The sequence below is a fragment of the Cyprinodon tularosa genome, unplaced genomic scaffold (genome assembly GCF_016077235.1).
Source record: "Cyprinodon tularosa strain WSP-4 unplaced genomic scaffold, ASM1607723v1 ctg843, whole genome shotgun sequence".
NCBI lineage: Eukaryota > Metazoa > Chordata > Actinopteri > Cyprinodontiformes > Cyprinodontidae > Cyprinodon > Cyprinodon tularosa.
In genome coordinates, this window is record NW_024039611.1 from 273,522 (window position 1) to 297,260 (window position 23,739).

The window sequence follows — 23,739 nt, forward strand, 5'->3', positions numbered from 1 at the left end:
TACTTCCAAGCTGTTGATGTCTATCTACTTGCTGTAGATGATGTAATCCCTACAAAGTGAGCTTTAACAAGTTTGATACCACAGTGCAGCAATGGGGGCTGGATTTTTGCTGGACTGGAAGTTTGTCTGCGCTGTAATTGGTTACCTGGCCTTTGTGGGTGGAGTTTGTGTGAGCTGTAATCTTTGCTACTCCTGCTATCTCTGGTCACATTGTTTGTTCCAAGTCTGTTTGCAGCATTTATGTCTTTGTTATCAGGCTGGACCAACATACGAACATATTCAGCGTCATTTATATCGGAATCCTTCGATTAGCAGAACTTGGGCCAGCTGATCGCAAAGATGGCAACGACTGCTGAAGTTCTTAAATCATGGTTTTATCTGGATTGCAAATTAAACCTCAGAAAATAACAAACCAAATGGAGCTCAGTTCGCCTTGTAAAGCTAGCTTATCACAGCAGTGCAGGCGCTCTGCAGAGCGGTGACACAAACATGGCGGAGCCCTCCGTACACGCGGTCCACATGGCAGCAGGACAGTACGGTAGGTTCCGTTTGCTTCTCTTTCTCATAGCTTACTTTTATAACATTAAAGTATTTATAGTATTTATTTGAGTAGCAACTTAATAGCTTGAATTTCTAACTACTATAAACACACTAATATGTTTATACATGTGTTTCCATAGCTACACATGTCTTGGTTAGTAGTTTAATAATTGATGGTTATTAGCAGTTTATGAATATTTATTAGTCATTATTAGCTACATTTTCAAATCATTTTTAATTAGTGGAGGGATAACGGTCAACTGAAGTATTCAGACTCTAAAACGAGCCTCTTGCTGAAAGAACAACCCACTAAGAGCAGTAATTAAAAAACTAAAAATACAAACAATCGACCTGAACTCCTTCAGTTCTGCTCGGACTTAAATTCATTTGTTTTACATCTTTTTGCAATTTTCAGTTCATTTTAAACGTGTCATAACTTTAATTAGACCAAACTCACATTTTTTGAGCTATTTATTCTTTTTAGATTAAACGATTAATAAAAAAAATAAGCTCTTGCTAAATCATTTTATTAAAATAATTAGATGATTTTATTTTGTTAAGCTCAGAGTAAGGCTAGTGAAAGAAATGTGAAACGTTTTTATGCTAATATGCGCGATGTCTTTCTTTCTTTCCCAGGTGAAGCCCTGCAGAACTTTCTGGATGTCCCTAAGATCCTGCAGATGATGATCAAAGATCTCAGACCGCTCGCGGGAACCAGGAAATGGACCGCTTGGTCCATTTCCTGGTTCCCGCTCTTTTTGACGAATTAAACCCGCCAAATTTCTGCAAAATCACCTCCATCTGCTCAGAAAACGTAGTTACCAGAAAAGCAGCAAGTCTGAAGTCAAACCAGCCGACATGCTTCTGTTTCTGAATATTAGAGCTGATAGCTGCGAGCCGAAGTCCTCCCAGCCAGTAGGTGGCGCTCTCATTCTGTGCTAACGGTAATGTTAGCAGAAAACTCTGTGGCGCCTTTGAGCGTTGTAGCTTTCTGCATTCAGCAGCAGCCGTTAAATCTTCACCAACTTTCTCCTTCTTTAAATTTTTTTGTTTTCTTTTTTCATCAATCTGAGAAATTTAACACAATTTAAAAGAAGCCATTTTTTAGCTCTGCCTCTGAGCGACTAGCTTTTCCTATTGTTTAGAAGCTGTATGGTTGGCATGGTAACCAGAGTTAAATATTTATATATTTACCTGTCAGGATTTATAAAAGGATTATTTATATAGAAAGATTTTTTTTTTATCAAAATCAATCCTTTTTTTTAAATAGGAATCCTTTTGATGAATAAATTGTAGCTATGATGTTGGTTAAAAAATATATTTAGTTTTGCTCTAGTCAAAATCATTTGATGTATTTAAAAAAGCTGTTTGTTTTTCTTATTAAAGAATCAATAGTTTTATTTCACTGTAAATCTTGTTCTTCCTGGAAGTTGTGTGAATTTTGTATTCTTTTATTTTTTGTTGGATTATGAAATGTTTTGCACTTTTATTTGATTATTTAATTATTTTTGAGTGTAAATCTTTTCACACTTTATGTATTTAGTCTTTTGTTCTAGCAGAGCTGTGCTTTTAAGTGCAAAAGAAATAAAGATTAAAGAAAGTATTGAAAAACCTAAAAAAAATTTTTATTGTTTTGGTGAAATATTTTAATTCCACATAAACTCACATTAGAGGAAAATAAAAATATATTGTGAGATGAATTAAATAATAAAACTGAAGTTTTATCAGTCAGTGAAACATTCGTTTCTGAGAATGAATTTCTGCTTCCTAATGACAGATGGACTTCTGCTCCGTTCATATTTACTCGGACCCTTCGACCAAGATCATTTAGGACAACCAAGTTGCCATGGTTATGCCTTATAGAAATGCTTGTGGACGTCCTTCATCAGATGCTCACAGTGCCAACTGGATCACCAGCTCTGGTACCGAGCCAAACACCAAGCTGTCCGCCCCGGTTCTGTCCCCAGGATGTCTCCATGATGGACCAACCAACGCCTCACCGTTACCCTGCTTATAGCATGCTTCCCTTTTTGACGGATTTAAAGTCAAGATTCAAACTCACACGTTGGACATAAAATCATTTATTTCTCATTTGTTTTTTTTGTTTTCATACTGTAGTTGTTTGTTCTGCTCTGATAAGAGAAACAAATCAACAGAGTTCTGGTGAAGATTCTCAGTCATTCAGGTCACAGCGGACCAGAACATCTCGTCTGTTCAGCCAGACCAACTATTCCCTCTAACTACCCCCCTTTCAGAGACATAGACAGGTATGGGGCATTGCAGGCTAACAAAGAAGCCAAACGACCCCCATTCCAAAGGGGGGGACCCGTTCATCCGTTTCTATTTGCATGTTTTCTAAACTAAAACCAGGCTTTGTTGGGCTGCTGGATAAAACCTGGAACTAAACGCTATTTCTGACATTTGGAATAGACAAATCTTCCTGGATGGAAGAGCAACGTCTTCAAACTTGGAAACAAAGAGGATTGATTTTTTAACTTTTTTGGGAAACAGAGTCAAAGTCCTTTTTTTGCACAAACGAAGTTGATTTTGATCAAATAAATGAAACCGATGGCTATTACCTGTGTTTCTCTTTATGAATTGGATGAGGACAGAAATCGCATGATGTCAGTCAGGGTAAATGTTTCATTTTGGAAGTAAAGACTTTTGATCGGCACATTCCAGGAGCTTTTTTAAAACCACTCACTCCCTGAGCCAATAGTTTGAAGAGATCAGTTACTGAACATACTTGACGACTTGAAGGCCCAAACTAAACTGTTCATCATTTATTCTTTATGGTACGCCAGCATTCAGAACATGGAGGCCAATCACTGTCCCCCAGACATCCACTGTTAGATTTTATATATTTATATCTTTTTAAAACAAAGCGGAGTGTGTATGACGTCATCCGCGTGCGCCGGCTACCGTTCCTTCATCCTGTTAGTTTTCCTCCCATGCCTGGAAGACGTCTAGTGCTGCTACCACAGATGATCTCGCTCTCCAGATGAACGATTCAGATGAGCTAGAATGAATAGAAGAGGTAGAGCGTCGCCGCCTGTGGCCCGGGCTGCCCGTCACTACTACAGTCCGCTGCGCGGATGATGTCATACACGCACCGCCAGTAGGTTGTGCACTTGTGCACGCCAGCTCTTGATCCGTTCCGTTGTCCAGCTGGTTGCCACGTTCTGCTCATGCTAATGCTAATGCTAACCTTTGGTAATTTCTACCATGGAGTTCTTACAGGATTCTACCTGCTGATGCAGAATCCTTTCATATCAATGTTGGAATATTAATGAAATATTTATACATGCTGCACCGATTAAAATCTATAAATGTTCACTGACCTAATTGCTCCCTCCACTCACCTGCCTAACCCTCCACAGTTATTATCATTCATCTTATCCACCTGCTCCTTCTGCTTTATATACTGTTCAGCCCAGCTATCCGGGCCAGATCACTGATTTTCAGTTTGAGTTTGGATATAGTTTTTGATTTCCATAGTTCATGTTTTTTTGTTCTTGTTAGGCTTAGAGAGGTTTTTTTCTGTCTTGTCTCGGTGTTTCCGGATCGTGTCCTGGCTTTTGTCCGCGGAGCGTGACCAGTTGCTGTTCTGGCTCTACGGAGGGAGCTGCTCTAAAGTCCCGTAGTCCTGGCTCTTATCCACTGAGTGTGCTCTGAGATGTTTTGGCTCAGTTTAGAGAGCCAGTGTAAAGTTCTGCAGTTTTCCTGGTGTCGTGTCTTGTTCTGCCTCTCATCTGCTGAGTCTGCCTGTTTCCATCTGAGCGTGTCTGCCTGAACTCATGGAGCCCTGAACCTGCCTGGACGAGCTGTGGATTCCAGGAACCCTGGATCTGTCTCTCCCTGTTCAGATCTGAACCTGCCTGACCAGGCTGCGGACTCCTGGATCCAGGACGCTCTGGTTCCAGCCGCATCTAGTTGGTAGTCCGTCGGCTGGACCACACCTTACTCGGAGAGGATGGACTGAACTGTTAAACCAGAGGGTCAGTGATGCCCCGCCTCCCCGCAGCAGATCCACTGCACCGCGCGACTGTTTGTCTTTATTTAATAAATGCATTGAACTTTCCCCCTGTCTGTCTCGCCTGAATACTGGGTCCTACATTCTGAGCTCTATGGCAATAAAACTATTTTTATATTCTATATCAATTTTGCGCTGTAAAAAATACTTTTATTTTCACTGTTCTAGTTCTCATGCTGATGTATAATTTTATGAAAAAGTTTCTTCAATGAAAAAGCTGCTGTTATGACCTTTGAAGGAGTCATATTCTGGTATTTTAAATAAGAGTCCCTAAAAAAACTCTCTATATATATATTTATTTTTTAGCTAAATCCTTTTTTTTAAAGAGCTCATCCCAATCCTTTTAATATCCCATTTTGTCTTGCGAGGACACAGACGACACTTTGACGGGTGTGTATTCGCGTTCACGTTTGCTTCCCGTGTCTTGTGGTGAGTTCACACCAAACGGGAAGCCTGCAAAAATGTTCTCCATTTCCACCTCCACCTGTCAATCAGCCGTACTCTCTAACAGACGACTGTGACGTCAGCGCTGTGGAGGGAGGTGCTGAGCAGGTAAAGCTGCTTTCTGCTCTGGGTGCAGGAGAGCTGCTCCCCAGGATGCTCCTATCTTTAGCATTGAAGAGAAGCCAATCCGACGATGAACCAAACAGCTTTACTCGTCGTTAAAGATCAAATATTTGTCTTGCACATCTAAAAATCATATTGATTTATTTTGAAATATTTTAATTATATATATTTTTTTTTATGTCTTAAGGTCATTGGACGTTTCGGGCGGCGCCCTAGCACCCTCTACTGGTCATCACGTCAACTACTTTCATCTATCACCCTTTGCAAAAGGAATTGATCAAATCCAGAATTCTATTAGCTTATGGACTGATGCCACAGAGCGCTGATACCTAATGTTCAAAACAGAGGAGCACTGCCCTGGAAACACACCACTTACTCTACACTTCAATTGGCCCATTTACAGAACGGCTCACCATATAGGCTACAGAGTCGTTTCTAAATAAATCAAATTATAAACCCCACATATACACTGCCTGGCCAAAAAGTCGCCACCAAAAAAAAGATCACTCACTCTAATACTTTGTTGGAGCGCCTTTAGCTTTGATTACGGCACACATTCGCTGTGGCGTTGTTTCGATAAGCTTCTGCAATGTCAAAAGATTTATTTCCATCCAAGGTGGCATTAATTTTTCACCAAGATCTTGCATTGATGATGGTAGAGTCTGACCGCTGCGCTAAGCCCTGTCTAGCACATCCCAAAGATTCTCAATGGGGTTGAGGTCTGGACTCTGTGGTGGCCAATCCATGTGTGAAAATGATGAGTCATGCTCCCTGAACCAGTCTTTCACAATCTGAGCCCCATGAATCCTGGCATTGTCATCTTGGAATCTGCCTGTGCCATCAGGGAAAGTCCATTGATGGAATAACCTGGTCATTCAGGATATTCAGGTAGTCAGTTGACCTCATTCTTTGAGCACATCCTGTTGCTGAACCTAGACCTGAGCAACTGCAGCAACCCCAGATCATAACCCCGCCCCCACAGGCTTGTACAGTAGGCACTAGGCATGGTGGCTGCATCACTTCACCTGCCTCTCTTCTTACCCTGATTGGCCCATCACTCTGGAACAGGGTCAATCTGGACTCATCAGACCACATGACCTTCTTCCATTGCTCCAAAGTCCAATCTTTATACTCCCTGCAAATTGAAGCCTTTTTTTCCGGTTTGTTTCACTGATTAGTGGTTTTCTTACGGCTACACAGCTGTTCAGTCCCAATCCCTTGAGTTCCCTTCGCATTGTGCGCCTGGAAATGCTCTTACTGTCAGTATTAAACATAGCCCTGAGTTTTACTGTTGTTTTTCTACGATTTGATCTCACCACACATTTAAGTGATCGCCGATCACCATCATTCAGGATTTTTTTCTGGCCACATTTCTTCCTTGAAGATGATGGGTCCCCACTATCCTTCCAGTTTTAATAATGCGTTGGACAGTTCTTAACCCAGTTTTAGTAGTTTCTGCATCTCTTTAGATGTTTTCTCTGCTTGATGCATGCCAATGATTTGACCCCTCTCAAACAGACTAACATCTTTTCCACGGGATGTGTCTTTAGACATGGTTGTTTAGGAAATGAGAAGCAGTCATTGCACCAGTTGGGGTTAAATAACTTGTTTCCAGCTGAAAGATAATCGCCCATGCAGTAATTATCCAATAGGAGGCTCGTACCTATTTGCTTAGTTGAATCCAGGTGGCGACTTTTTTTTGGCCAGGCAGTGTATATTCTCAATTTAACCAATGAAAACAATGTTGATATAACAAAAATAAAGACTCAATTATTACTAGCCTGTTCTCACACAGCAATCATATCTGAGACTGTCTTTTACACCTCATACTCGATTAACATCAATACCTATTTAAACCACCACAATAGTTTCTTAAGCTTTCTAAAAGTTTTAGAATTTGTTTTTGTGGATTATACCCCTTTTCCCCAAGCCTTTAGAAACCATCCCGAGAACGGTCTGACCACGCTAACCCAGTTAACTGAGTATAAATGGATCATAACTGAATCTAGTTCTAGTTCATCAGTAGGGCTTGGCGTGCATGAGCAGACCGCGTCATCTCTTTACAGTCAGCGGACTCATTTTGCAATTCACAGATCTCTGCACCTGTTCAAAAACAAAAAAACTTCTTAGCTTATTATCAATAAATGGCATCAAAAGAGCATGGTGGGATGATCCCGAGAATGATGCCTTCTTCCCCTAACATTCCGTAAACAACGAAATATCATTAATATAAACAAACATAAGTTCCAGAATCTTATGGATGCCGCCATTTTTGTTTGCGTTATTCCCACCTTGAGAGCCGTAGTATCGTGGAACGCCAATTAGTGTTGCGCCGATGCCATTTTTTAGCCACGATACCTGGCTGTGCAGTATCGGCCGATACCATAATAATGTAAAATAATCACCATCATGGCTTCATGTCAAGCTGCTGCCTTCCTTTGTGAAGCAGGAAAAAGACTAAAACAAAGTGAATCCAGTAGAACTTTTTATTGCCTACCTGGAATGGGTGACAATGAAGAAACTTTTGGCTCTCAAAATGGTATCGGTGCCCTATTGGTTGGTACTCGCCGATACCGATACCACCATTTTAGTTCTGAATCGGGGCCCCCGACTGATACTGGTATCGGTATCGGTGCTACACTACTACCAATAGGAGGCAAGGAACTGTGCTAGCTTGATGTGTAAATGGTTAACTGATCCAAGCTCAGTTTGAACTCGGCACGAATCGGTTTCAGAGGGGAAGAGTAAATGGTGTAAAAGTGAGTTTTCCTTCTTTTGAATAGAGTGTCTCTGCTGGATGTCTCGCCCGCCCTGTCCCCGACTGCACGCCTGTATGCAGTTCACCGATTTACCAACTGAAGATTTTAGGAACTCCGGGATGCTCTTCATCTGGTGTTGAGCCTTCTTAATAGAGTCAAGCCCTTCGTATCCTCCTTGTTCTGTCAGTCTTTCCATGCCATTGTCTGCCCACCGAGCAAAAACTGGTTGTAAAGATGACTTGCTTTACATCCAAACGATGTCTACATTTGGTTGAAAAGCGAAAGGTGAAAAGTCAGGATTGTCTGATTGTTTAAACCCAGTTTTCAACATTTTTGGACGAAAGTGGGACAAAATCCAACCAACCAAACCGACCAATTGTTTTTGGACTAAATCAAAACTATGACGGACCCATCAGATTTAGCCTAAAAACCAACGTCTAAATGATGTCAGGTGTTCGGGGCTTCGGCTTCTCCCATTGGGTCGTATGCCAGCTGAGGATCCTTCATCCTGGAACACAAACTCTCATCCTGATGTCTTCCTCCATCAGCCTCCACTAGGATCATCAACCTTCTCTGGTCGACGCAGTAAGCCAAATCCATTCACTTCCTCCCGCCTATTTTCATTTCCAGTATTATTCCTCTAACTACTTCTCTACTTTTCTAGATGCTGTCTAAACAGGAACTCTCAGTTGGACTTATCATTATTGTTGTAAATAAACCCTTGTCTGCACATTCGGCGTCTTGTGTAGGATTTTTCATGTAGATCAGAAAATGACTTGAATCAGGACAGAATCATCAGGTCATTCTGACCCAGCAGGATCTTTCTCAGGTTCCCTTTCCCTGAACAAACCTCTCTACATGATGTCATTGTCCAGTCTCTGCATGAGCAACAGCACCACAGTTGGATCAACTCGGCGTAATTCAGGAAGGAAACGGCTCATCCTCCTCCTGCAGCCAGTGGATCTGCCATACTGCCTCCATCTCTGCCTGCATCTTCCTGGTTTGCAGATGGCTTCTCTTCTACCCATGAATATTTTTGAAACTCTTCAGTCTTCTACCGATCACCCAGTCCTTTCCTGATGATGCTCCCTGAATTCTACATTTTATGGACTCTCCAGAGCAAAGCTTTGATGTGTGCCGAAGCTAAATACAGAGACCACCGACTATTCTCGATTAAATTAGAATTTTATTACAGAAATGAAAAACATTTGGGTATATAGAGGATGACTCTGGGATCATTAGAATATTATGGACTTGGAACCCATGAACATCACTCGCACCAATGTAACTTCTTAAGCCGGGCGCACACTGCGATTTTTTGCCCTTTTGGGGCGACTTTATAGTCGTGCGAGAATTTTCCGGTCGTGTCGTCTTTCAACCTGGTGGTGCGTGGTGTAGTGAACAGGGGGTAACGAGGGGCGATCAGCCTGTAACGACCGCCTCCCCATCAGGAATCATAAGGTCGGGAGAAAATCAAACATATTTTAAATTCAGTCGGCCGTCGTAAGGTGGTCGTGGGCAAATCTCTGAGTGCGCAAACAAGGATTCTTCTTCTTCCTCTCAGAGGAAAACCCAGCAGCATGGCGGGGGGGCAATGAGTGAAATGGAGTTCTTTCTGTCAAACTGACAGACCGTAGTAGCCACGTTAGCTCAGCCATGTCTTTGTCCAAGTACGTCGTCTCCTTTTCTTTTTAGGGCTTTCAGCACTAAATTGCCCAAATATCCAAGGCAGCGCGTTTCACTCTAGTGAGCTTCATGTTCCTCTGCTACTGGTTTGGCTTCCAGATAGACGAGTCCCAGTAGCGCCATCTCACTGCGGAGCTGAGTCCCACCTGTTTTTTAGACGTAGAGTGTGAGCAGGTAGATCGCATCAGAGCGTCGGGACGCACAGCGTGAGAACAAACATCATTAGCTGTGAACTTTTAACCCCTGAGGTTTCATCATACAGTCTGAGCTGTAGCTGCGTGCAACGATTGAAAAAATTGCACAGTGTACGCCCGACTTTAGGACTGACATTGTTATCTGGGGTCTAGAGAATGTCTGTAATGTGGACAGGATGATCACCATCTCTGCTTTTCCTGTTCAGCCTAAAGGGGAACATCAGTGGGTGAATTTAATAGAAGCAGTTCCCTAGTCAGACACATCCTGGGACTGTCTTAGTTTAACCAGGACGCATTTGAGATCCACAGGCCCTGATTCAAACATCATTACTTGGTGTAACATCTCAGGATATACCAACATTTTTACCTTTCAGTATCATTTCTTGTCTCGGGATGGGAAATCAGTGCCCATCGTCACACACAGAGATACATTTAGAAAATTCATTGTTTCTTGAAATCTTGGTTAAATTTCTGTCTCTTTTAGGCTCCTGTGGTCCATGGCTCAATATCCGTAACCCTCATTTAATTGAAAGACAGAAAATCCTGGAGTGCTCATGGCCTATATTCATGTTTCTATTTAATCTTTGTCCCACTGGTTTGGATGAAGAGGTACATTCTTATCATCCATCTCTACTTCTATCTTTGCATCATCGTCCTTGACTGTTGCAAATCCAGAGCAATATCTTTCACCCCTACTGTTCCGCATGGCTGCACTCTTTCAGCTCTTTTCAAAAAACCCTCCCCTCCGGTATTCTAAACCAGAAATAGTGGAAAAGTAACTGAAGAAATCTTTGGGTTCTGGCCTTATCCATCACTCCAATTCTCTCCTTGACGTGGTGTAATATTTCTGTGGTGAAGAAACCTTGCATTACCTAATGATCACCTCAATAAAATCCTAATTTAAATAGAAATTCTCTAACACTACTGGCATCTACGTTGATATCTGCCTCTTTACAGTTCGGCCTTCTTCTTCAAACTTGACAGTTGAAGCAAATACCATTTAGTTAGTAACTGAGAGGAAGATAACCCAAAGAATGCTTTCAAGACTTCTTTTGGACATTTAAATTATTTGGTCCTTCTTTATTGGCTTACAAGTGTGCATTTTATCTTTTATTTACTTGTTAATTACTTTCTTCTAACCTCTCCATAAAAGATCTACCCCATGAACTTAATATCAGCCATAATTATCCATGTGAGGTCGATCGTCTTCAGTCTTCATCTGCCTGCCTGTTTCAGCATCACTTGGAGAAAGAAACTCTCCAGGAACACAAACTGTCAGTGTACAGTAGCAGCCATTCAAAATGGCCGTTCCCAGTCAAACGCCAGCCGAATGGAAGCCCACTTCCCTGCAGCTCCCAGCAAAATCCACTCCAACTTCTGAATTCCAGGGTCTGGCCAGGAGATGGCGCTTCTCTTTAGATCTTAATGTCCACAAATCATGACAGAATATTTTAGTACAATGATTGAGGTTTAAAAAGGAATTGTAGGGGAGCAGCCAAGGACCCATCAAGGAAAGTGGTGAAATTTTCAATGGCTAATACTGTAGAAATTGGAGGAATGACGTAGAAGGTATCAGAATCGGAAAAACTTTTGTGAAAAGTTGTTTTTAACAGACATGAGGAATATCTTTTGGTGATAAGGTTCTACAGTAAACCAAGCAAACATACAGTTGAAATTGATAATGTTTGAAAATTGTAGTTTGGAATAAGCAAACACAAGTTGTACAGGAGTGTTATGTGAATGGGAGATATCATAATAAACAGTTTGGCCAATTAAATGGCATTTACATATACTGAGATTTCTCCCTCCTGATGGGGAAAGTTGCAGGGGTGGATCCAAGTTTTGTAAAGAGGCTAATAGCAGATGGGTTGAAGCTGTGTTTGTGGCGGCAGGTTTTGGTCCTGATGGACCACTGTGATGTCTGTGACAATTACTGGTACACCCAAAAGCAGAGACAGATGCTGGAATCCGTCTTTATGGTTTATTTACAAGAGTTGGAGCATGGAGTGGTGGTAGGGGGCTGGTAACGTGGGTAGATGGAGTAGATCAGGACACCAAGGAGACCTGAGCAGAAGAAGTAGGCGGTTAGTACAGCGGATTAAAGTTAACCCAGTCAAAGAATACAGAATTAGGATCAAAGTCTAATGCTCTATCGAACAGGACAGAATTGTCTGGCAACATGGTGCAGAGGCAACCAGGTTTTTATAACAAAGGGTTGATGAGCTGATGGAATGCAGGTGTCTCAGACTGCAGCCCCACAAAACCCTGCCACCCTGGACTGGAGTTGTGACAGGCAGCCCGGGCCACCGGCGGCCACGCCCTACCCCTTCTATTCATTCGGCTAGCTAATCTGAATCGTTCAATTCCATTTCGACCCTGCCAAAACATTGCTCTGCTGAAAAACAACAGAGAGATCCATAAACCAAACCACAATGGTACCTCTCCTGTGGCAGAGGGGATTAGGATGTTATGGAGTACTCGGTCCACGACAGGTGAGTAGCTGGGGGGCAGGATGACTGGCGGTAACACAGCAAAAGGCATCATCTAGGTCCTAATTTGGGCACACTGTCTGGCCAGTGGTCTGTGGATGTACGCCTGATGACAGGGTAACAGAGACTCTAATGGCACAGCAGAGGTGAACTGAAGCCCTACATCAGACACAATGTCCCATGGAAGTCCATGCAACCCGAAGACATGCTGAACCAGAAGATCTGCATTATCAAAAAGGGAGTTTAGTATCTACAATATTAAAAATATCAGATTTGCCTTCTGATAGGGGAAAGCCCATAGTAAAATCCAAGGCAATATAGGACCATGGGTGTTTAGTTATGAGGAGTGGTCTCAGCAAACCAGCAGTGGCATGAAGAGAAGCCTTGTTGTGGGCAGTCTGAGCTGTTCAAGACAAATTCCTATGTGTCAGATTTCATGGATGGCAACCAAAAACATTGCTGAAGAAGGCAGATGGTGCGGTGGAATCCAGGATCACAGGCAAATTTAGGCCTGTTCACCCATTGAATGACATCTGTCTGAGAAGATGGCCGCACATCTAGAGGGTCAGGTGGACATTGAGCTGGGGTAGAATGATTCCTCTGTGGGTCTGGAACCAACACATCCCAAGTTGCTAATCCATCAACACGCAAAGGAGGTAGTATGGTGTCCACTTGAGGAGTAGAAGAGGAGGGAATTGTCTGGTTAAGGCATCTGGCTTGACATTTCTGGACCCAGGGTGGTAGGTGAGTGTGAAGTTGAACTGGACTAAGAAAAGGGCCCATTGAGCCTGGCGTGAGTTAAGCCTGCGGACAGTGCTAAGGTGAGACATGTTTTTATGATCAGACCATACAGAAAAGGTCAATGTCTCCACTTCTCGAGGGCCAGGAGCTCCTGATTTACATCATAATTTCTCTCCACAGGAGAGAGTTGATGGGAGAAGAAGGCATAGCAATGTGGCTTGTGTTCAGTAGGTACCTTTGGGCTGAGAAAATACTGCTCTTATTCCAGTCTGAGACGCATCAGCCTCAACCATAAATTGAGATGAGGATCAGTATTAATTCAATTTAGTTTATTTATATAGAGCCAATTCACAACACATGTCATCTCAAGGCACTTTACGGTTCAACCAGATCATACAGTCACAAAACAAGTGCAGAACAAAATAGTTATTTCAGTTTTAAAAAAAAAGCGACTTCAACTTCCGAGGTCAAAGAAAATGTAATCTTAACTAAGGTAAGTTTGGTGAGGGGTGAAGACACTTTATTTAAGTTACGAATAAATCTTTGAAAGAAGTTGGCAAACCCCAGGAATCTTTGTGGCTGTTTTCTTGTAATGGGTGTGGGCCAATCTCTCACCGCTTTGACTTTAGCTGGGTCTGACTTGATTTGCCCTTTCTCTACCACTAATTCAAGAAAACTAACTAAGCAAACATTAAAGTCACATTTTTCAGCTTTAACAAAAGCCTGTTCACCAAAATTATCTGTAAAACTAATGTTACATGTTCGTCATGCTCCTTAAGATTAGGTGAAAAAAATGAAGATTTTGCCTAAATAAATACAAATCTGTTGAGCATGTCTGCAAAACATCATTCATTAGACCCTGAAAAAGAGCAAGTGCATTAATTAGTCCGAAAGGCATCACAAGATATTCAAAATTCAAGGACTTCTTCTCAACAAAACAGAATCCTGCCCCCACATATGATAAGGAGGGGTGAACAAGATCAGCAGCCAAACTCTCACTTATGTCTCCATAGCATCTCTTTTTCATTTAGAGATATTATATAGCCTGCTTTAAATCATGATACCCAGCATGTACCTTAGATGAGTCTATAGGTATGGGAGGGACTGGATTGAGTCGGTCTGAGGACAGAACTGCAGAATGTAAGCAGTAAGAGTGGCAGAACAAGCTCCAATTGACAATGCATTGGGTTGACCAGTCTATATTGGGTCATGGAACTTGAGCCAGGGAAGGTCCAAAACGAGTTGAGAGGAAAGTGAAGGAATAAAGAAAAAGCTTATCATCTCACAGTGATTACAAGATACTAGCAGGCAAATAGGTGTAGTTCTATGAGTTATGTTGGCCAAAACTCTGCCACTTAGTGCAAACACCCTCTTGGATTCAACTGGGGTTTTTGTAGGGATTCTGGCATCAGCCTCAGAGTTATCTAAAGCTTGCACAGAAAAAAGGTCCCTCGGATTAGAAAGTGTGGGTAGGAGAGATCAACACGGATGGTGTTTACCAGCCCCCCTTGGTTCCGATTAGCTCTATCCTTTGGCTGGATGGGGCAGTTTTTAAGAATGTGGCCAACCTGGCCACAACAAAGGCAGAGACCATGATGAAAGCAGCGTTGGCGCTCTTCAGGGGTTTAGTCTTATTCTTCCGAGTTCAGAATCAAGCTTATTGCCAAGTAGGTTTGCACTTACAAGGAATTTGAATTGCTGTTGATGGACCAGACAATTAAGATATATATACAGAATACAGAATTTATAGCTAAACAACAAAATAACATCCATACACCCATCCATTTTCTGTCAAGCTTAACCCCAGTTGGGGTCGGGAGGGGTGCTGGTACCTATCTGTATCTGTGTATGGGTGAGAGACCCTGGACAGGTCGCCAGTCCATCGCAGGGCAACACAGAAACAAACGGGACAAACAACCATTCACACTCACACCTAAGGAGAATTTAGAGAAGCCAATGAACCATCATGAACAGTCATTTGTTTGTGTTTTGGTTGGAGGAAGCCGAAGTACCCGGAGAAAACCCACGCATGCTCAGGGAGAACATGGTAGTTCCATGCAGAAAGAACCTGGGCCGGGAATTGAACCCGGAACCTCTATTTTCTTGCAGCAAGGCCGCACCTCTGGGATCCAAGCTCTATGCCCTTACCTCTAGGCCGCCACTCCCCTATAATAAAGAACAAATACCTGTTTTGACTTCTTCACAACTTGGGCCTACAACTCTTGTCAGATGGATATTCACCCCAGAAGACTGTTTTCTGCCACGTAGGACCTGAAAGGGGCAGAGAGGGAGGCAGTGACAAGTGTCACAGGGGTCTCTGGTCCTTGCTGATCAGGCTGGTAGCGGATGGGAAGAACGTGATGTTTTGGTCCTGATGGAGCGCAGCCTCCTGCCAGAGGGAAGTAGCTGAAATAGTTTGTTTCTGGGGTGCGAGGCATCGGCCACAATCTTCCCTACAGGCCACAGAGTCCTGGAGGCGTACAGATCCTGGAGAGATGGAAGATTGCAGCCAGTCACCTTCTCTCCAGACTGGATGACACACTGCAGTCTGCCCTTATCCTTGGCGGTGACACCAGCGTAGCAGATGGTGATGGAGGAGGGGAGGACGGACTCGATGAAGGAATAGAAGTGCACCATCATTGTCCTTGGAAGGTTGAATGCAGGAAGTTCATCCTCTGCTGGGCTTTCTTGGTGAGGGAGTTGATGTTCAGCTCCTACTTTAGGTCCTGTGAAATGATCGTTCCCAGGAAGCAGAAAGACTCCACAGTGTCAATAGTCCCAGAGGGTGATGGAGATAGCTGGGGCTGAGTTCTTCCTGAAGTCCTCAACCATCTCCAGTGGATTTAGAGTATTGAGATCCAGGTTGTTCTCCCTGGACCAGGTCACCAGATGGTTAACCTCCCATCTGTAGGTGGACTCGTCACCATCAGAGATAAGTCCAATGAGAGTGGTGAGGTCCACCAACTTCAGAAGTTTGACCAACTGATGATTGGAGGTGCAGCTGTTGGTGTTCAGGGAGAAGAGCAGAGGAGAAAGAACGGCCCTGGGAGGAACCAGTGCTGATTAACTGGGAGTCAGAGTTTTCCCAGCTTCACCTGCTGCTTCCTGTCAGACAGGAAGTCTGTAATCCACCTGCAGGTGGAGTCAGGCGCACTCAGCTGGGAGAGCTTCTCCTGAAACAGAGCTGGGATGATTGAAGGCAGAGCTGAAATCCACAAACAGGATCCTGGAGTAGGAACCTGCAGAATGCAGGTGCTGGAGGATGGAGCGAAGGGCCAAATTGACACAGACGTCTACAAACCTGTTGTCTCTGTAGGCAAACTGTAGGCGGTCCAGGAGGGGGTCAGTGTTCCTCTTTTAGGTAGAAAGCACAAGGCCTCAAAGGACTTCATAACCACGGAGGTCAGGGTGATGGATCTAAAGGCATTGGCTTGTTGGGAACAGAGATAACGGTGGAAGATCTGAAGCAGGTTGGTACGTGACATGTTGCCAGGGAGGTGTTACAAATGTCTGTGAACACTGGAAACAGCTGATTAGCACAGAGCTTCAAGGTGGATGGAGAGACAGAATCTGGTCAAGTTCATAGGCTCCTCTCTAGTAGTTGAAGAATATTGTGGAGACGGGGCATACAACTCCCTTAAGACAATCTCTGGGCCGTTCACAGGCAGTTCTTTCCCTGTGTCTTTCACAAAGTTGATTTTCAAGTATAATAGAAAGTGAAATTAACTCCTCTAGGCTAGTAGTCACGTCTCTAGATGCTAAATCATCTTTACCTCCTCACTAAGACCCTGGAAAATAGGCCTTGGACTGCCTTATCATCCCACCTACTGTCTGAAAGGCAATATTCGTAAATTATAATAAGAGGACACTGATCCCTGACGCAGAGAGCCTCTTTACTCTGTAACGGGTGGTCAAACACTTTATTTATTTCTAAAGAAAATGACTGAATATGCAATACAGGTGAGTTATTGTTGGAAACTGCAGCCCAGCAAGATGCTTAATGAGTAGACTCACAATGAAAGCTACTTTAGACCTATCAGAGGCATAGGTCATTAGGTTGCTGTTCAAAACCTAACATGCACTGGTGTATAAAGTGTTTATATAGACTTATCTCTTCTGAATACTTGATGGGAGTTGGAATTAGGGCTGCAACTAACGATTATTTTAAAAATCGATGAATCGGCCGATTATTTTTTCGATTAATCGATGAATCTGACAAAAACTATTTTTTATATTAACCTCTTTATTCCAAAATAAACATTTTAGACAGAACAAACAAGCACACAAGTACAGGTTGCTCATTAACTGTCCTGGTGCAATATGAAAAATAAATGTTTGTGTTAAAACTACGCAAACTTACATGAGAAATGTAGCTGTACATCCACAAAATATAGGATACTTTGTTTCATAAAGCGCAAAAAAGGACATTTTTTGTTTTTAAAAGCCCCTAAGGGGTTCAAACAATAGGCCCCCCCATTTCAACAAATGAGTTTTTTAGACTAGAAGAGTTCTGCCTTTTAAGACAGGAAAGTATAGCAGTTAAAGTTGCTACTTGAGAAAATACTGAACCATAGAGATAAAAATAGCTCTGTGATTCAAATTATAAATTGTATTTGGAATAAAAATGAGAGAACTAGGGGTGCTAAAAAACACATCCTCCAAAGACAGATATTTACATGGGAATGTGGCAGATAATTAATTGACATATTACTGATCTTGCTGGATTTTATTCTGCTTTACTTCCATAAATTGCAGGATCTTCTTTATCTTTGCAGAAGATTTAAACTTTAAAAGCCTTGCCCTCATAATTTGCAAGTTCATTTATTTATAAAGTAAATATAAACGCTGCTTAAGCTAATTCAAATGAAATGAAAAGTAAAATAAGTAGCCAACCTTATCCCTGTCTGTAACCTACTAACACGGTAAGGAAAGCATCAGATGAGCTACCTGAGAAACTAACGTAACGTTTCCCCACTTTAAAACCAAACAAACATGGTGGTTCCGTGCCATGTTCATTTCTTTTGAAAAAAGTCGCATGTTATCACTTTTTTCGCTTTACAAAGCGCAGGCTATTTTAATTATTATGATCAATTTGCGCCGTCAATCCCGGTGCATGCGCGCTTCATTTGCAGTCTGGACGCTGAGGGTAAACATCCTGCGGCTCTGACTGCAGCGCTGAGAGGGACTCCTGCGGGAGAACGGGGTTGGGATGGGGGAGGCGCCCCACGGCAGAGTAGGAATGGTACATGCTTTCATGTAAGAGTCTCCAAAAGCCGCCAGTGACACCGTAAAGGTCGCCAGATTTGTCGCTAGTCGCTTTTTTGAAAAGTAGTCGCTGGAGGGGTCTGAAAAGTCGCTGAATATAGCGACAAAGTCGCTGAGTTGGCAACACTGCACCTGCAGCGCTGGCTCGCTCTGCTGTATTTTTTTTTCTTCCCCTGTTTGAGTCGAGTGGCAGTGATGACGGCGACGGCGGATGATGCATTAATCGCGCGGCACAACTAATCGATGATGAAATTTGTTGCCAACGCTTTTAAAAGTCGATTTTTATCGATTTTTATTGATTCGTTGTTGCAGCCCTAGTTGGAATAAAGGTTTCATGATGCTGTGTAAGATGAGAACAAGAGGGAGCGAGAGTTTGGTCCGCTGAAACTGGAGTATGGGCAGAATCCGGGGGTTATAGAGAGGAGAGTTGATTAAAGGCCTCATTCAGTCGACTGTTCAGCTGATTCAGACAAGGGGAGATATTCTGGAGAGAAACCATGATTACCTTTGGAGCCACGCTATGCTGACCATCAAGGACTCATTGAAGCAACAGCTTGTTTAAATCTCTCAGTCTCTGCAAGGATCTGCTTTATCTTTCCAGTCTCTGCAGGGTCCATATTTGGCCAGACAATTCTGTGACAAATACTGGTGGACCCCAAAGCTGCTGTAATCAGTCTTTACAGTATATCTACCAAAGTTGGAGCAAAGAGCTGGTCACTGGGGGTAGATGGGGTAGATCAGGACACCAAGGAGAAGGAGTAGCAGGTTAGTACAGCAGATTCAAGTTCATACGGTCAAAGAATACAAAATCAGGGTCAAAGTCTAATGCAGCTTTACTGAACAGGAAGGAATAGTCAACATGGCGCTGAATGAACCGGGCTGTTCAAACAAAGGGTTGATGAGCTGATGGAATGCAGGTGTCTCAGTCTGCAGGCCCCCAGGGCAGTCAGCCATGCCCCCTGCCAAAACACTGCGCTGCTGAAAAACAAATGAGTGAGAGGGATTCACAACGACCACAGGCTCCTCTAAAGCCGCGCAGACACTGTGCAATGTTTTCAATCGCTGAACGCAGCTACAGCTCAAACCGCAGGGTTTAAACGGTCACAGTTCACCAGGCTCAGTGTGAGCGGCCATCTGCTGAGGCCGACTGGGGTTCAAGGAGACAGAAGCAGACATAGAAAAAGAAGCATAGATACAAAAGGCAACTGTCAACCAGCTCCACAGGCGGCCCCGTCCAGGAAACACACAGCCAGGCAGACGAGCTCCGAGCCAGCTCCCATGTCAGAGGATGAAGAGAGCACATCCAGTTAGTCACAGTCAGAGAAACAGGACTACACTGGAAAACAGGCCAAGCTCCAACACAGAAAATAAACAGAAAACAAGAACTCCTGCGTTTTCTCATGCTCAGTGCTGGAGGTTCTGGTAAATCGTCTCGTAACTCTGCTTCAACAGCAGGATTTACCCACCAACACCTCAGGAGGACCGACTGCATTTCAAACATGTTCGATTTTCTCCCAACCTTATTATTCCTGACCGGGAAAACCTCTTTGATCAATCTGTCTGTATGATGTCGTTGGCTTTTCTCAATAAAGCGCAGCTTTCATTTCATTGGAAAGGCAACATCACTCGATGGTCCATGTGATAGGATGGAAGTAACAGTGCTGTGATTTTCAAGAGGAAAGGGATCCTGCCGGTGGGGTAGTGATATTTAGAAAGTGCTGCTGTTGATGGATGACATGTATCAGATGCAGTTACCTGCTAATATCTGCTGTTTTAGCTAGCGCTGTAATTTCCATACTGTCCCTGAGAGACAGCAGCTCCAGGTCTCTAAGCTGCATTTCTCCTGAATCAGCCTTGAAAGTCATTCTTTGTAATCCTCTTTGGTGACATTTTTATTTAGTCATTTGGACCTGTCCCTTGTTGTGGACGATCCGAACCATACAATGGTGGAGAAACGCGGCACAGACTGCAGTGTTCGGGATAACCAGTAGCTACTGTTCAAAGTTGTAACTTTTGTGATTTTCACTTCGACTTTCCTTCCAGCATTATACAGGAAAATGTTAGGTACATAGAGATGCTGAGATGTTTGGCAGTAGGGGTGTGTTCCTCAGTACCTCACAGATCTTAAATCTAGAATGAGTGAAGCCTGAGCAGAGGATGGGGTTTGGTGCATGGGGAGATTTTTTGGCAGAGTGGAATATTGATGATATGAACGGTTGTTTTTCAAACTTGCTGTAGAAGCTGTTAGGATTCGAGGATTATTGGATGTTTCTATGAACCTTCCTCAGATGTGTGGTGAGATTTGGTTTATTATTGAATATGAGGCAGACACCCTGTCTACTTTTAAGGCTAGGCTTAAAACTTTCCTTTTTGATAAAGCTTCTAGTTAGAGTGGCTCAGGTTATCCTGAGCTATCTCTATAGTTCTGCTGCTATAGGCTTAGACTGCTGGAGGACATAGGGACCCCTTTTTCATCATTCTGCTTCATTCTATCTCTATTCTCCCACTCTGCAGAATCTGTTAGTTCAATCTCTAACGTTCTGCTCTCTCTGCTTTTTCTCATAGTAGCTTCATCTGGTCTGTTCCTGTTTGGCTGTGACTCCATCCTGGAGAGAAATATCAGCTGTGCTGCTGCCATCAACACCTTTGTTTCTAGATGTTGGAGCTTGGCCTGTTTTCCAGTGTAGTCCTGTTTCTCTGACTGTGACTAACTGGATGTGCTCTCTTCATCCTCTGACATGGGAGCTGGCTCGGAGCTCGTCTGCCTGGCTTAGAAGGGAGTTTTTCCTCTCCACTGTCGCTACAAGCATGCTTAGTGTGAGGGATTGCTGAAGAGTCAGTGAGTCGATGCAATCAGCTGGTTTTCCTTAGAAAACTTTGAATCAATCTGACTGGATGATCTGGTTGATCCGGATCTATAAAGTGAGCTGAGATGATATGATGTGAACTTGAGCTATAGAATTAAACTGAATATAACAGAATCTTTGAAGATCATAAACATCCAGCTCAATGTTTATCTTTACATTAGCGGCTAGGTGGCTAGTAGCAGATGGAATAGAGGGCTGCTTTATTCATTTTCTACTCCATCCTCAAAAATAAACTTTTTAGCTCAGTGGTGAAGTAGAAAGGAAAACTACATTTACCTCTTGATGCTCTTTTGTTGTTAAATATTCCTGCATTACCATCACAGCCTTAAACTTGTTGCCTGCAGTCATTAGACGATCAAAAAGTCTGATTTCCTAAATGCGTGGTCAGCTTTGTTCCAAATTAGCCGGCCTCAGCTAGCATGCTATCCCTTCCCTACCTTCCCCCTCCTCATCAGCCGCCGTCCTTTATCCTCCAGGCGGAACCATTGACCACTGGAGTCAATTTTGCTCCATTATTGCTGCAAGAAAACAATATATTAGTCAAATTTAAAATGAAACGTTTTAAAAGTAGTTTTTCTCAGATACATTTTTTTGAGATTTTATTATTTCATTTTTTTCAAATATATTTCAAGAACATTTTAACACATTTGACTATTTTGTCAAATTAATTTTTAATTTCTGTTTTTCACATAAAGTATTAGAGACAGAAGAGAACTTGTAACACAAAATTAGTAAAAAAAACAAAAAAACTGAAATTTTGAAAAAAACAAAGATTTTTTTTGTGGAAAAAAAAAAGAAGTAAAATCTGAGTAAAATCAAAGTTCCTTTTAAAATCATATTTTGATTAAGAAGTTTTTAGAAGTCTTGTTTCTGGATTGTATGTTTTAATTCTACTTTTACAAAATGTGTTTTTTTCCCCTAAATTTTCATTTATGAAATTTGTTCTTTCCTTGAACCAATAATGGGACCAAATTCCCCCCATACCCACCAGCCGCACTAAAGAAAACAAGACTGGAAGTTATTCCATCCAGTAGAAATTAAATCCATCCATCATTTATTTCCATTTATCCTTAAGGAGAGAATTCTTAGGTTTAATTTTGGTGTTTTTAATTTTTATTTTCATTACATAATGTTTATTATTAATTACATTTATGTTTAATATAAAAGCACAAAATCAATGTTTTTAAAGTAGATATTAATGCTCCACTAAACTTTGATAAATATATAATAAACAGCATTTTAGATTTTAAAAAATCCGATTAAATCTGTACTAATAAGGTTTTATTCACCCTGTGGGAACAAAATGACAATAAAATGTTTCTAAATCTCAGTACTTCCAGTATCCTCCATGTAAATATGTTCAGTATAACAGAGAAGTTATTCTGAACATTAGAAAGTCCTGCAGCTGTCAGTCAGGATGATAGACGGATGAACTTTCCCTCATTGGTCGAATAGAGAACAGATTTTACTGAACAGGAGCCTCTCTGTGCTGCAGAGCTAACCACTGTCAACGTAATAGCTCATTTATCAGCAGAATATTCCTTTTTAGAGAACAAACGTTTCAAAATGGGGGGGCAGTGCAGAGGGAAGTCGTCTTTCTTTATAAATCAGTGAAAAATTCATCATTTTTTTTATTTATTCCAACATTTTGCATCTAATAAAATCCAGCAGGAATGTATTGGAAGCTGCTGACAGGCAGCCGCAGCTGCAGGCGCCCTTCCAGATGCTTCCTCTCATGGCCGTGCATAACCTCTGCAATCGGATGGGAGATTGCTGTGGACATGATGGGAGCCGCTGATGTAGAGCAATCAATAGACCCAGCAGGCATGTTTTTCCAATGATGAGCAGCAGTTCACAGGAAAGGACGATTCGTCCCGTCCGGGCGTCCGCAGGACAGGGACGGTTAAAGCATCACTGACCTGTGAAGGTTTATTCTAGCAGGTATTTTCTACATCCTTTCAGTATCTTTAGGCTAAAATATTAGAAATTATTCACTGCAAAAAAACGATCTAGAAATTAGTCAACAAAATTCTTAAATTAAGTGTATTTGCCCTTGATTTAAGAAGAGAATGAGTATTTTCACTCTTAAAATAAGATAAGTAGATAATATATGTTTGTAATTCTTATTCTAAATAAAAAATCGTCGTGTTCCGTTGGCAAATGTTTCCCTTACCTCCTCAATTCAAGAACAAATGCAGCTATTTTAAGAAAAAAAAAACTTATCTAGATTTCCATTTTTTGCTGTATAAACACAGGAATAATAAACTGCAAAACCTTTCTGAAAATGTGAAAAAAATTCTTAAAATAAGAGTATTTAACCTAAATTTGAGTAGGAAACTAAGATGATCTGCCAATAGAATTAGCATTTTTACCCTTAAAATAAGAACATTAGATGTATGCACTTGAAATAAGAGACTTCTGGTCTTTTTTCTTATTTTAAATGTAAATTGTCTCATTTATAAGCAAAGTGTTTCACTAATCTGCTCAATCAAGAAGAAACGCCCTAATTTAAAAAACAAAAAATGTAAATTTTTTTGTTGTGTAGAAATCATCTCTTACTGCAAATGACTTTTATTCCAATTTAACAGTTTCTCCGCT

The 23,739-nt window shown here is 42.0% G+C and overlaps 1 protein-coding gene across 2 annotated transcripts in view; it reads left to right on the forward strand.

Annotated features, from left to right (window-relative positions):
* Positions 1 to 23,739, forward strand: part of nat16 (N-acetyltransferase 16) — a 47,811-nt gene that overhangs the window by 11,293 nt on the left and 12,779 nt on the right. Inside the window, exon 1 of one of the 2 annotated variants that reach the window (XM_038272858.1) lies at positions 1,277 to 1,455. The exons of the other annotated variant lie outside the window; for it this stretch is intronic. The gene's annotated coding sequence lies outside the window, so the exon portion shown is untranslated. Of the gene's footprint in view, positions 1 to 1,276; positions 1,456 to 23,739 lie in introns of those variants that run through there. 2 annotated transcript variants of the gene reach the window in all.